This window comes from Antedon mediterranea, chromosome 2, assembly GCF_964355755.1.
Source record: "Antedon mediterranea chromosome 2, ecAntMedi1.1, whole genome shotgun sequence".
Classification (NCBI taxonomy): Eukaryota; Metazoa; Echinodermata; class Crinoidea; order Comatulida; family Antedonidae; genus Antedon; species Antedon mediterranea.
Window position 1 is genome coordinate 32,763,533 of NC_092671.1, and position 12,818 is coordinate 32,776,350.

Below are 12,818 nucleotides of genomic sequence, written 5' to 3' on the forward strand. Positions count from 1 at the left end.
TACATTCAAATCAGTATTTTCGAGATTCTCTGGAATACCTTTACAGACATCCTCCATACGATAAGGAGAATCATAAGGTTCGGTAAGTCGTTTGTCACTAATACTATGTAGCTGATTCAACTTCTCTGAGGCTGATCCCTTGATATCAGTGAGCGGAATAAATTGAAGATGCTCAATACCTTTGACATGTAAAATGCAACTTACCGATGAACATTTTCTATTTCATCAATATCAATCTTGCACTTTTTTGAGTTTGACATGATTAATAAACAATAATCTCACAAGAATACATGTAATTATGTCAATATAATAAAACAACAACAGCTTTTAAACATACCTTTTATCCCAGTTAAATTGAGTAATTATTTCCTGAGTTAGGTGAGATTAGTTGTAAGTTTGTTTTAGAACATTGTGGAATATGAAAAGCATTTTCATTGGTTGAAAGTGATGCAGTTTTAAAACAACCTGATTGGTTGGAAGTTAGAAGATGATGATTGGTTGAAAATATTTTCTTTGGAGCCTTTTTTTTTGGCGCATTATAATTAAACTGACAAAAAAGAAAAGAGTATGTCAAAGATAAAAAAATATCATTTCCGGTCGTTTTTGGTTAAACTTTTTTATTATCATAAATATAAATATTGGTATTCTGAACAATTTGAGACTAAAACCAAGTTTCTATGACAACTGGTTTTTGAGATAATGAAAATATTTAAAGTTGAGGTCATAGGTCAAAAGTCCTACTTCCGGTCATTTTTCACAAAAAACTTTCATTAGTGTGAATATAAAAATGCATATCGCGAGTACTTTGACACAAAAATTATATTTCTATGTCTGTTAGTTATCGAGAACTGCTAATGCCCTCAAATATGGACAAAATTGTGTAAAAATGTAAATGAAATTATGTCAAAGGTCAAAAATATCATTTCCGATCATTTTCGGACAAACTTTTGCATTACCATGAATATAAATGTTGGTATTCTGCATAATTTGAGACTAAAATAAAGTTTCTATGACAACCGGTTATTGAGATATGGACACCATTTAAAAACAAGGTCATAGGTCAAAAATCATACTTCCCGTAATTGTATACAAAAAACTTTCATTACAGCATATACAAACATACATATACTGAGTACTTTGGTACCAAAATTATATTTCTACGACCTCTGGTTCCTGAGAAATGCGAAAAAATGTTAATTTGTTAAAACCAACATGGCTGACTAAATGGGTCAAAAACAACCCCATGGGACACGATTTGAAAATGTTAACAACCTGATCTGGTTACTAGACATACTTGAGATTATAAAAAATCACATTAAAAAAATATACCTCAGGGGTGCATGGGAACCCCCATTTCCTACTCTACTACAAGTTTTAGTTTGTTCAATTGTCCAAGTTACATAGGACATATTTTATAATTCAGAATAATTTCAAATAGACGAATTATTTATTATTGAGCTCTGGAGATATAGTTGAATTTTATATAATAAGGCCGACTTGTCGTAAACGACAATGTCAATAAGTCTTACATTCATCTGAAGTCAGGGTTGTTTAAAGCACCTTTGGCTGGTCCCAACATTGACCAATAGATGAGTGGAAATAGACTTTTCAGTCAAACAAATTGCAACAGTTTGTTTTTTTGCTGAAACATGCTCAATTATATGTAGATATTATCATATCCAAAATCTACCCTGATCTGCCCATTATAAATTACCTAATTTGCATAAAATCAAAATGGCTGCCATTTTACAACTTTGATCCCAATTATCTCTTAAACCATAACGAATTTGGTATAAGAATGTATTGAACACAAATATAAACATGACCCCAAAGATTCAGAATAATATATTTGATTTGTCTTTGGGGTCAAGGTCAAAGGTCATTCCAGTTTGACATCTAAAATATGCTAATTATCTCTTAATCCATTAGGTATTTTGAATAAGAATGTATAAGTACAAATATAAATGTTACCCTAAAGATTTAAAATAATGTATTTGATTTGTCTTTGGGGTCAAGGTCAAAGGTCATTCCAGTATGGCCTCTAAAATATGCTAATTATCTCTTAATCCATTAGGTATTTTGAATAAGAATGTTTAGCCTAACTATAGTACAAATATAGGCCTAAACATGACCCTAACGGTTTAGAATAATGTACAGTAATTGAGTTGTATTAGGGTTCAAGGTTCAAAAGGTTATCTAATTACACTATATAAAATTTGAAAATAACTCTCAAAACATCAGGTATTTTTAACAAGAATGTATTTAATATAAATATGACCCTAAATATTCAGAATGATGCAATTGAGTTGTATATGGGGTCAAAGTCAAATGTCATCTAATTATGCCATATAAAATATGCTAATTATCTCTCAAAACATCAGGTATTTTTAACAAGAATGTATTTAATATAAATATGACCCTAAATATTTAGAAAGATGCTATTGAGTTGTATGGGGTCAAAGTCAAATGTCATCTAATTATGCCATATAAAATATGCTAATTATCTCTCAAAACATCAGGTATTTTGAACAAGAATGTATTTAATAGAAATATACATAATATGTTCTTATGATTTGCATTTGATTTGTATTGGGTCAAGATAAAATGTCATTATCTTACAATATAAAATACTCTAATTATGAAGTGAATTCATTTCAATTTGGATGATGTACTTATGAACAACTCATATCTATTTTGAAAAGCTCATTTGAGTTAACTTCAGGGATCAGACTATTAGGAAAGGTGTTTTAATTGTAAGGAATTACATTTATTATATTTGGTTTTTTTTCTAGATTATAGTACACTATGCTAAAATATGTCACACAAAAACTGTCAATCCTGGCTGGTTGTGTGAAGTGTTTAAACTGAAATTATGGGAAAGTGTGGAAACACCTTTACCCTTACAAAATTTGTAACTGTGAAAATGGAGGTCATGTGGTTCAAACAGTAACCGACCACTTGAAACAGTAAAACCTGACCCTAACATTGGGAAAAGTTAAGTTGTACTAACCAAAGTGGGTGCAGAAGTGAAAGATGACATATTCTGTGTATTAAGAATACAGAGACTATGTGAACTAAAAATCTTTAGAACAAGTGTCTATAGTTTACTTTAGTATAAGAACGAGTCCTCTGCTCTCAAATGACACAAATATAAAGATACATTAAAAAAAAATTAGAATCTTTCGTAACACCTTAAATTTTTAAGTTTGAGATGGATGAAAATTAAAAAAAATCCAGCCATTAAAAACAAGTGTAGTTTGTATTCATATTTAAATACCATTAGTGTACTGTATGTTAAAATTTATCTAAACACAAACATTTTAAAGTATCAGTATATATTAGGATTAAGTAACAGTATTTATTAATACTTTTATTAGCAAAATGATGCTTCAATCGAGAATGTAATGAATACAGTAAGACAGTAAGTCATTGTGATACTTACTAAAGTATACATTAACAAAACTAGTTCTTTGCAACTGTTGTTGCTTAGTTTAATTGTAGATAATTTGATTTAAAAAAAAAAATGATAGATGATAATTTAAATTACTAATTATCAGAAAGCTAAGTTTATTGGTCTACTCTGACGTAATTTTACTGAATTCTCAGTACAGCGAGAATTGTCCAGAGTATGGCAAAAACATCTTAAAAAGTAACTCCATTGACGATCGAGTCCGACCCAAGAATTATTTAGACATTTTTGTGACCAATGTTTCAGAAATGTAAGCTTATAAGCTTTGTAGGTCTACTAAAGTAGGTATGCCTAAATGTAAAAGTAAATGTCAAAATAAGCTATACTGTATGGTATAAAGTAAATGACCTACTGATACTATGTAAATTTAGTAGTTATAATATTTATAAATAAACTATTTTTTTTGTAATTGACCTGGATAATTATTTTTTTATATTGTGACCTTTGACCCAGTGACCCCAGGGTAAGATGAAAAATCAAATACATTATTTTAAATCTTTAGGGTCATGTTTATATTGACCAAGGGCTTCTCTCGTCCAGTGCCCACCTTAACCAGAGGAGAGGCATAAGCCAATACGTCTGAGGCAGATACTAGATGCAGGGGCTGCCACAATAAGAGTCAGCAGTGCTGATTTCAAATGCCTAATGGGACCTCAGCTGCTCCATATACAGCACCCGGTGATTCTCAGATGGTCTCCCATCCAAGCTCTAGCCGGGCCCAACGTTGGTTAACCTCGGTGATCTGACGATAATCGGTGTCTTCAACGTCAATTTTATTACTAAAATATTAAGGTAGAATCGTACATAGTTTGAAAGTATTATTACATAAAATGGCCACATTTTATTTCATGGTTTATTGATAACAATTACTATTTCTATTATACATACAATACATAGCAATTTCAAATTTGTTTAATACACATTTTCTTCAATATAGGAGAATTACTGATATTTTGTTTTCATTAATCGAATTATAAGTATGGGACCATGTCAAGATTATTTTACTGCATTTACTGCAGAAGTTACTATTTAACCTGTAGAGGCTTGTTCTTATTTTGCTCTAGTATTTTAAATAAATACACCACAGCAATGCTACTATTTAGTTTAACTTTGAATATCGAGGACATAAAATAACTGGTAAAATTAAAATAGCATTTTCATGAAGATTACCCATTGGATGAAATGTTTGTTGGATAGAGAGACAGCATAATTGTCTTATTTCTATGTTTTTCTAGTAGTATAGCAAACGGCGCATGTTTGAGTGTTTGAGTTAAAATAGACTCTGTTATGTATTTATTATTATTATTTAAATAGACTCTGTTTTTTTATGTATTTATCGAGATCATAATTTTGTTTTTAAAAGTGAATTATTAACATTTGTTCGTCAAAACCAGACATTTTTTTGTGAATTTTTTTCTAATTTTAGAAATCGATAGAATTCTAATTCAAAATCGACATTACCATAGCTTACGTGACCGCTACCATTTAAAAAAAAGTGATTAATATTAATTTTTTTCGTTTAATAACCGATAGAATCTTAGGAAAATTATCGACATTGTATTACTTATCGAGATGCAGCCGGTGGAAATTGATAACTTTGTAAAACAAAAAAACCACATTGCATAAAATTGTTTTAAAGTAAATATTAATCTTTATATCTGTGCTTTAGAACCAGACCTATGTCGTTATCGTTTTTTTCTCCTAATGTAAATCGATAGAAAAAAAGAAGAAAATTATTCACAAATCGACATTGTATAACTTATCGAGAAAGAGAGAGTATATAGGCCTAATAATAGTTTTAAATTTGTACAGCGCAATAAACAAAAGTTTAGCACTATGAAAACAAACAAATTTAGTTTTTCTAGTATTCTCAATATTAATCCTTAGTTTACCTGCCCGCATATTATTATTATATTACATGGGATTGAAAGAGACTTTTCGGTGCGTTTCATTATTGGTTTCTGATTTTTTTCGAGCATTTTAAAGTTCCACGCACATGTTCACCACCAAAGTATATTGTTGTCGTATGATACACATGTAGTTTGGGACACCACCAAAGATACTCTATATAACCAAAGATCTTATATACTAAAGATGGGACACTCGGAATTTTACGTGCAATTCATGTAACACACATGGAGCTCATTTTATAGGGCGCCCTCTCGCTCAAACAAGTAGATTTATGGATCAGATATGTCTACTGTATTGTAACTGAATACTCAATTTTTTTCATCACAATAATTGCGGTAATGTGCGATTAAATTATAATGATAGACTTATTTCCTGTACTTTGTATATCCCTATTTGTTTTAATTACTGAATATTGTTGTTATTATTGAATGTTTATCATCATCCTCAAAATCATCATCTAGGAGTAATCATCACTCACATCCGCACTACTATTTATTTAGCGAGTCGGCTCTGGTATTAACACTAAGCGCATCGTATTCCGTTTTTGTTCTTGATGTGTTCTTCTTTTTCATCCAGCAGCAAAACAGTGCAGATTAGGAAAATATGTTAGTCAAATAGTGTGTTATAAACAATTAAAAAAGAACAAGAAGTCACTTTTTAAAATCACTACTTCGACAATTTTATTGCAGTAATTTTTTCGGAATATATTTATAAACAATCATAGACTTAAGCCTACAGGCATGATATGAAACAGATTATGATAGTCAATTCTGAGACAATTCATACTAGGCCTACTGTATTATGTACCCATCATTCGCCATGACATTCATTTATCTATATATAAATTTACGTAAGGGCAAAATTCGGTAAATCGCGCCTTACTTTTAGAATTTTTACTCGATGGTATGTAAAGTTGGTTCGTACTTTCGGAACTGATTTTAACCACCTGATGTAACCCTGTTTACTAATTAAATTAAGTTAGATAATTAGTTATTGACGATTAAAACGAATTTAGGTTCAACGATTTGCCCCAGATAGGGGTGTTTTCCGATCGTGGTATACACTGTCTAATGGATGTCCATCTTGAAAAATACCCGCCACAAAAATGCGAGGAGGCTTCGCATTTTCCTATCTCCTCCTACGATAATTGTTTTTAATAGCTGAAAACCGGTTGAACAGCTCGAGTACAGTATCATAATGTTAAACACAGGCCGATTTTCTTAAAAAGATACTATTTTGATAGATTTAATATACGTTTATACAAATGTATTGATTTGCGATGAATGGAACATTCCAATCTCTGTGTCGTTCCACAAGTGTCTATTCCCTCAGGCGTCGTAAAGGAAAGTACTGTATACTCATAACAGAAATTCGATCCATTTTTTTTTTCAATCTGTGCTGCAGAGGTTGGATATAATTTTTTTTAAACGGATAATGAGCTAGCGTTTTCAGTCGCCGTAATTTAATATTTATTACCGATTAAATCAAAGTATAAGTAGAGTCATCTCAAAGTCTTCTAAGCAGCAGTCGTCGTCAGTGGTGGCATCGTTGTCTTCTTGATCGGCAACATGATGCGATTGTGGCGTTGATGATGATGATGATGATGATGATGATTGGGCCATCATTATTGCATCAATTCCATTTAGCTGTAGGCCTACTGTCGATCAGTTCCTTCTAGGCAATTCGAATTCCCCTAACGGAACAACATCCTGTTGAACACAACTTCCTTCAGGGAGGCTCTAAATTCATCTACCATCGGGTTATAGCGATGACCCCCTCTCCCTCTGACAATAGAAAATAAGTTCTCAATGCAATCTTGATTTAGTCTACCTGTGACCATCAGTATTTGAGATTCTTCGAAATGAATATTAAGTGGCAATTACGGTGTAAATAGGAACTTGGTTTCCTTCTCAAATCCGTGCGTCGTGTGTTCTGGGCCTATTTTGCACACATGTAAATTAATAATTGTCTAGTGAGTTTTTGCTTTATCATAATTAACGTTTACGTAATTATAGGACGTCTGCGTGCATGCTAATTGATTTTCAAATTGGTTAGGGCCTAAAGTCAAATACTTAAGCCTAACCTAAAACCACTAACTAACTAACGGTTGAATTTCATAAATATTAAGTATAAGATTCAATTAAAAATTGTTTGTTAGGGCTACTCAACGGATAAGTAATATAACCAGGGAACAATAAAAATAGTGTAATTTCACTGTTATTATAACTAATGTCCTAGCCTAATAATGATAATAATAATCATTTCATGCGTTAATATACTGTAATGTATGTAATGACTAGTTAAATTAAACGAAATAAATAACCATGAGACAGAAAGCAAATATTAACCATGAGACGGAAAGCAAATATTAACCATGAGACGGAAAGCAAATATTAACCATGAGACGGAAAGCAAATATTAACCATGAGACGGAAAGCAAATATTAACCATGAGACGGAAAGCAAATATTAACCATGAGACGGAAAGCAAATATTAAGCAAATATTAACCATGAGACGGAAAGCAAATATTAACCATGAGACGGAAAGCAAATATTAACCATGAGACGGAAAGCAAATATTAACCATGAGACGGAAAGCAAATATTAACCATGAGACGGAAAGCAAATATTAACCATGAGACGGAAAGCAAATATTAACCATGAGACGGAAAGCATGAAATAATTAAGATCACAATTTGTTTATATTAAGTATTATTGGTGTTATTATTATTATTATTATTATTATTATTTTGTATAATGTAAAAAGAGGGACTACAGCGACATGCCAATTGGGCTTCTTGTAGTCTTTCGACCAAATTTTTACTTATAATATGCCAACAATTGTAATGATATAATATTTGGTCAATAAATGTTTCTTGAATTGAAAGTTTTAAAAGTTGTTTAAGGTACTAAATTTTTAAGGATAAAGTAATATAACCAGGGAACAGTGAAGAAATTAGTGTAAGTTCACTGTTATATAATTAATGTACTAGTAGTAGCCTAATACTAATAATAATCATTTCATACCTACGTTTAAATAATAATTATTAATAATAGGCCTACCTAGCCTAGTTTATTAATATATGTATAAATTGAATACAGTAAAGTAAGGTTAGTCCCTACATAGCATATGTTAAAATGTAAGCTACTTATTTAATTACATAAATTTACCTGTTCTTGTCTTTGGGAAAATTGTAAGACTTAAGTTCGCTTCTAAAGTGTTACGCGTAAACGCGGGTAGTGTCACATCTTTAGTATATAAGATCTTTGATATAACGCACGAAGTGGCGATACGTTTTTTGGTTTGGACACGACACAGCCAAGTGGTTCATTGCGTGCGCGCGCTAATTGCGTGTTCTATCTGCGCCTAGTAACTTTGTTGTAGCGACGGCCGGCCATGGTGGAGAGATCGACTCATACAATTCATGAATGAACTTCAAAAGGTAAGCATTGTTAGTAAAATTCTCCGTAATTTTACGTGTTTTTTATTTGTTATTTGGCAAAATTTCTTGCAAAATATGTGGTGTTAGTGTTTCTGGGGCGGATCCAGAGGGGGGGTCCACGGGGTCCGGACCCCCCCTAAATTTTAAGGGTGCCCTTTTTTTAGAGGTTCAATATTTTATTCGTGTGACATATTTGTGTGTATATTAGTATGCACAGAGTAAGCTACACTAACCCCAAAAATAAAAACAGAAATTTATCACAATGAGCGCGATGTTAAGTTACGGCGGCCGATCAAAGAGCATTGTGAGAGGTGGTGATGCGTGATGATCTCTACTTAAACTTCTAAAAATAGATCGTTTCGCATACTACAGAGGGCGCATGTAAACTTTTTACGATTCAACTCCGCGTACGTTACCATGCGCGCTCTGTCATTGACGCGATTATTTGTCCATTGGTAAACACATTTTTATGTATTATTATTCTGAAAATAATTGAACTGTAAACATAATTCTTTTGAGTATTTGTTTATTTACATATCATTCCATCAGATCAACTATTTTTTATTTCCATTACATCCAACCAAACATGTAAAAAATAGTAGTTAAAATATCGTACTATCTACCGCGTACGACCATACGCGGTAGATTGTTTACTCAAAAATCATCGAACACTACACTACACTACACTATACTATTCAACCTTGTTTTTGTAGTTGAGCCTCTCATGACCTGGGATTTGTTTGTCTTCCTACGCCAAGATAATATAGTTCTACAAGCCATGTGCTTTTTTCTCTGAGAAATATTTATTATAAGTGCCAAAAAAATGTTTTTTTCTCGATATGAAGCCTTTATTATTCAAATCTTTTAAAGAAAAATCACACATACCATAAAGAAGGTTCATTTATTTCATTTTTGAAACAATATTTGTGAAAATTACGTGAGGCTCAACTACAAAACCACCATTTTGTGATATGATGTCATCGTAAGCCAATCAAAGCTGAGCTTTCCCGCGATCGGCGGCAGAGCTCACGGTTGAATGATTTTGGAATCTGGCTATTTTGGATTGGTGGACACGAATCACCCACAGCGGAATGTTTTCTCTCGCGCGCGTGTACCAAGAAGTCACGTGATCTCTCTGTACTGAACAACGGTACTCTACACAAATTTAGAGCAATGAATTTGTACGAATTCCGTTAAATAAACAACTCTATATATTTTATAAACATTTAATAACATATTTTATTGATATTTCCAATGTTGATATATAAAAGAAATTACTATAAAACGTAATTATATGTAATTATTTTAGCGAAAAATGGCGCAATTTGTTTACAACGTTCGTGACTAAAAACGATCATTTTCGGCAATGTTTTAGACCCTATATTTCGAAAACTACAAGTCAGATTTTCGTAATTCTTTCTTTATTGGAATATTGAAACAAAATACCAACAGATAATGTTTAAATTGGTTGAAAAATAACAACTTTTAATTTTGCATCGTTATCCCTGCTAATAAAGTGTCATTTCCGGCGAACTAGAAAGGTGCCATTTATCATGGATTTTGCGTGCGAGAGTGCCATTTCCGGCCATCTAAGTGTGTCCTGTAACAAAATTCGCTTCGCCACAACCCCCACCATGGGGGGGCTGTGGCTCAAATACTCAATATCTGATGTGCCCTTTTTATCGCCGGACCCCCCCTCTCAAAAATGTCTGGATCCGCCCCAGTGTTTAATAAAGGTTCAATATTATATACACCTACTCAAATATTTTACACATCTACGAAAGATTACCGAAATTTTATAATTTATGTTCAATAAAATCCCAGCCTTGTTGTTGTATGTAACGATTCTTCTAGCCTAATCAAACCTTGGGGGTGGGGGATGGCTGGACAACTACAGTATGCCTATCCACCAATTAACCCCAAGAAGCCTAGGCCTATGCAAACAATCCCCGATCCATAAGGACAGCAATTATTTTATATAAAATGTAACCACTCCTTATTATAGGAAGATTACAGTACCCGCTACACTTACCTCCAGTCTAGGGTAGCGAGCAACCACTCAATCAAACTGAAAGTAGGGCCTAGGCTAGGCCTAGGTGTTGTCCTTGACCTTGATATATAGGCCCTAGGAGTAATAATTGCCCGGGGCTAGTTTTGTCTGTGTGGGAAGCAGTGGCGGATCCAGGATTTTGAAATAGAGGGAGAAGGGCCTATAAATGGCAAATTAAAAAGTGCCAACTGGAAATAATGTCTCTTGTCTTTATATTATAGGCTAGGCCTAGTCTTATCTTTTGTATTATAATTTGCAAAATTTAGGGAGGGCCCGGGCCGACTTGAATGGATAAGGAGGGGATGGGCGGGTTCGAAGGTGCGAATACCCTGTATCCAGCCACAGTTGATGGCAAATACGCCTAGTCTAGCCCATGAAAATTGTTCCCATTTTGTGTAAAAACAGCCCTGTCTTATTTCATATTATTTGTATTGATTATAGAAATTTCAAGTACAATAAGTTACCAGAAAATTGATTTTGGTAAGAATGTCATTTAATTAAATGTTGTTATTATTTATTTGAACTTTCATATTTATTATCAACCAATATTATTTTATGTATCCTTTGATTTAATTATAGATCAATTATATACATTGTTCTTATAGATTATGCCCGGACGAATAAGAAATATATTTAAAAGGAGTGGTAAAAAATGGTAAATATACTTTTTTACACATATAAAGGTATGAGAAAAACATCTAAAATGAAATTAAAATAAAAAAAACAATCATTAATCTCGTATAGGAATTTCTAAATATTGGATGTTATTTACCAACAGGCACTCTCGTTTTAATACTTTCTTTAACAAGTATTTTCGATGTTGCTTCTGTTCCATAAAAAATGATGACGATACAACTACAGGCTACCAGGTTTGGGTCAAGATACCATCGCATATCCGTGTTATCATTTTAAAACTGATATACGGCATTGCTTTTGACCCAATCCAACGTGACTTCATTGGTTACAACCCAGACCCAACATTGGACATCTCAATCCGGCAATACGCCAGAGCTCTGGTCATCTTGGACAACAGCTGTCTGAACATCTCCAATGCAAATTCAGAAGCCAATCACATTGCCTCACTAAACATCATTAGAAAGTGTTTCAACATGGACGCAATCAACTCGGTTCCATCACTCATTCAACCACTTGTTGTTGAAGGTCAGTTTGCCAACTCTGTGGTAAAGAATGTTGGTTCAGTCCATGCAAGAGCTGTCATGAAAACACATTGTGCGATTGAAACCCATCTGTAGATATAGCAGAGGGAGTTAGAATAATGCAAGCGCATGGAATCATCCATAATGATCTAGCTACTAGGAACGTTCTTGTCCACCATAATGGACATTCATAGTCTTGGAATAATGTTCGTCGTCATGGGTGCTATTTTAGATATGAAACCTCTTCTTGAAATAGGCAAGCAGTGCACTTATCGTGATCCAGACCGCCGCCCTGCCATCAATGGTATAGTTGACATGTTGACAAACAAGATCAACACTTTGTAATTCACTCAGCTGCCCCATAAAGAAATTTCAGTATTTTAATAAAATGCAAAAATCTAATAATAATTTTCAATTCTTCAACAATAATTTTTACGAAATATCACTTTTAAATTAATTATTTTTCTACAAATCATTCAAATGTATAATATTTTTAGAAATTGGTTAAGCAAATATATATATTATTTTTATAACTACTAATTATATGAATTAATATGGTGATTTTTTGTTGATCTCTGATCAATGATATAATCTTTATCATGATCATACGGCTTTACCACACGTTGAAACACCGGTTCTCGTCATATCAGCTTGGATGGGAGACCATCTGGGAATCGGCTGCTGTATTTGGAACTGGGGTCCCCTTATGGCAGCCCCTGCATCTAGTACAGTGCCTCAGACATATTGACCCATGCCTTTCCTCTGGTCAAGGTGGGCAATGAACGAGA

The 12,818-nt window shown here is 33.0% G+C and overlaps 1 long non-coding RNA gene across 1 annotated transcript; it reads left to right on the top strand.

Annotated features, from left to right (window-relative positions):
- Positions 1-10,868: 10,868 nt before the first annotated feature.
- On the top strand, positions 10,869-12,421 carry LOC140039839 (uncharacterized). Its single transcript, XR_011842649.1, has 3 exons — positions 10,869-11,353; positions 11,479-11,528; positions 11,652-12,421. It is a non-coding gene; the product is annotated as an uncharacterized lncRNA (long non-coding RNA).
- Positions 12,422-12,818: the final 397 nt, after the last annotated feature.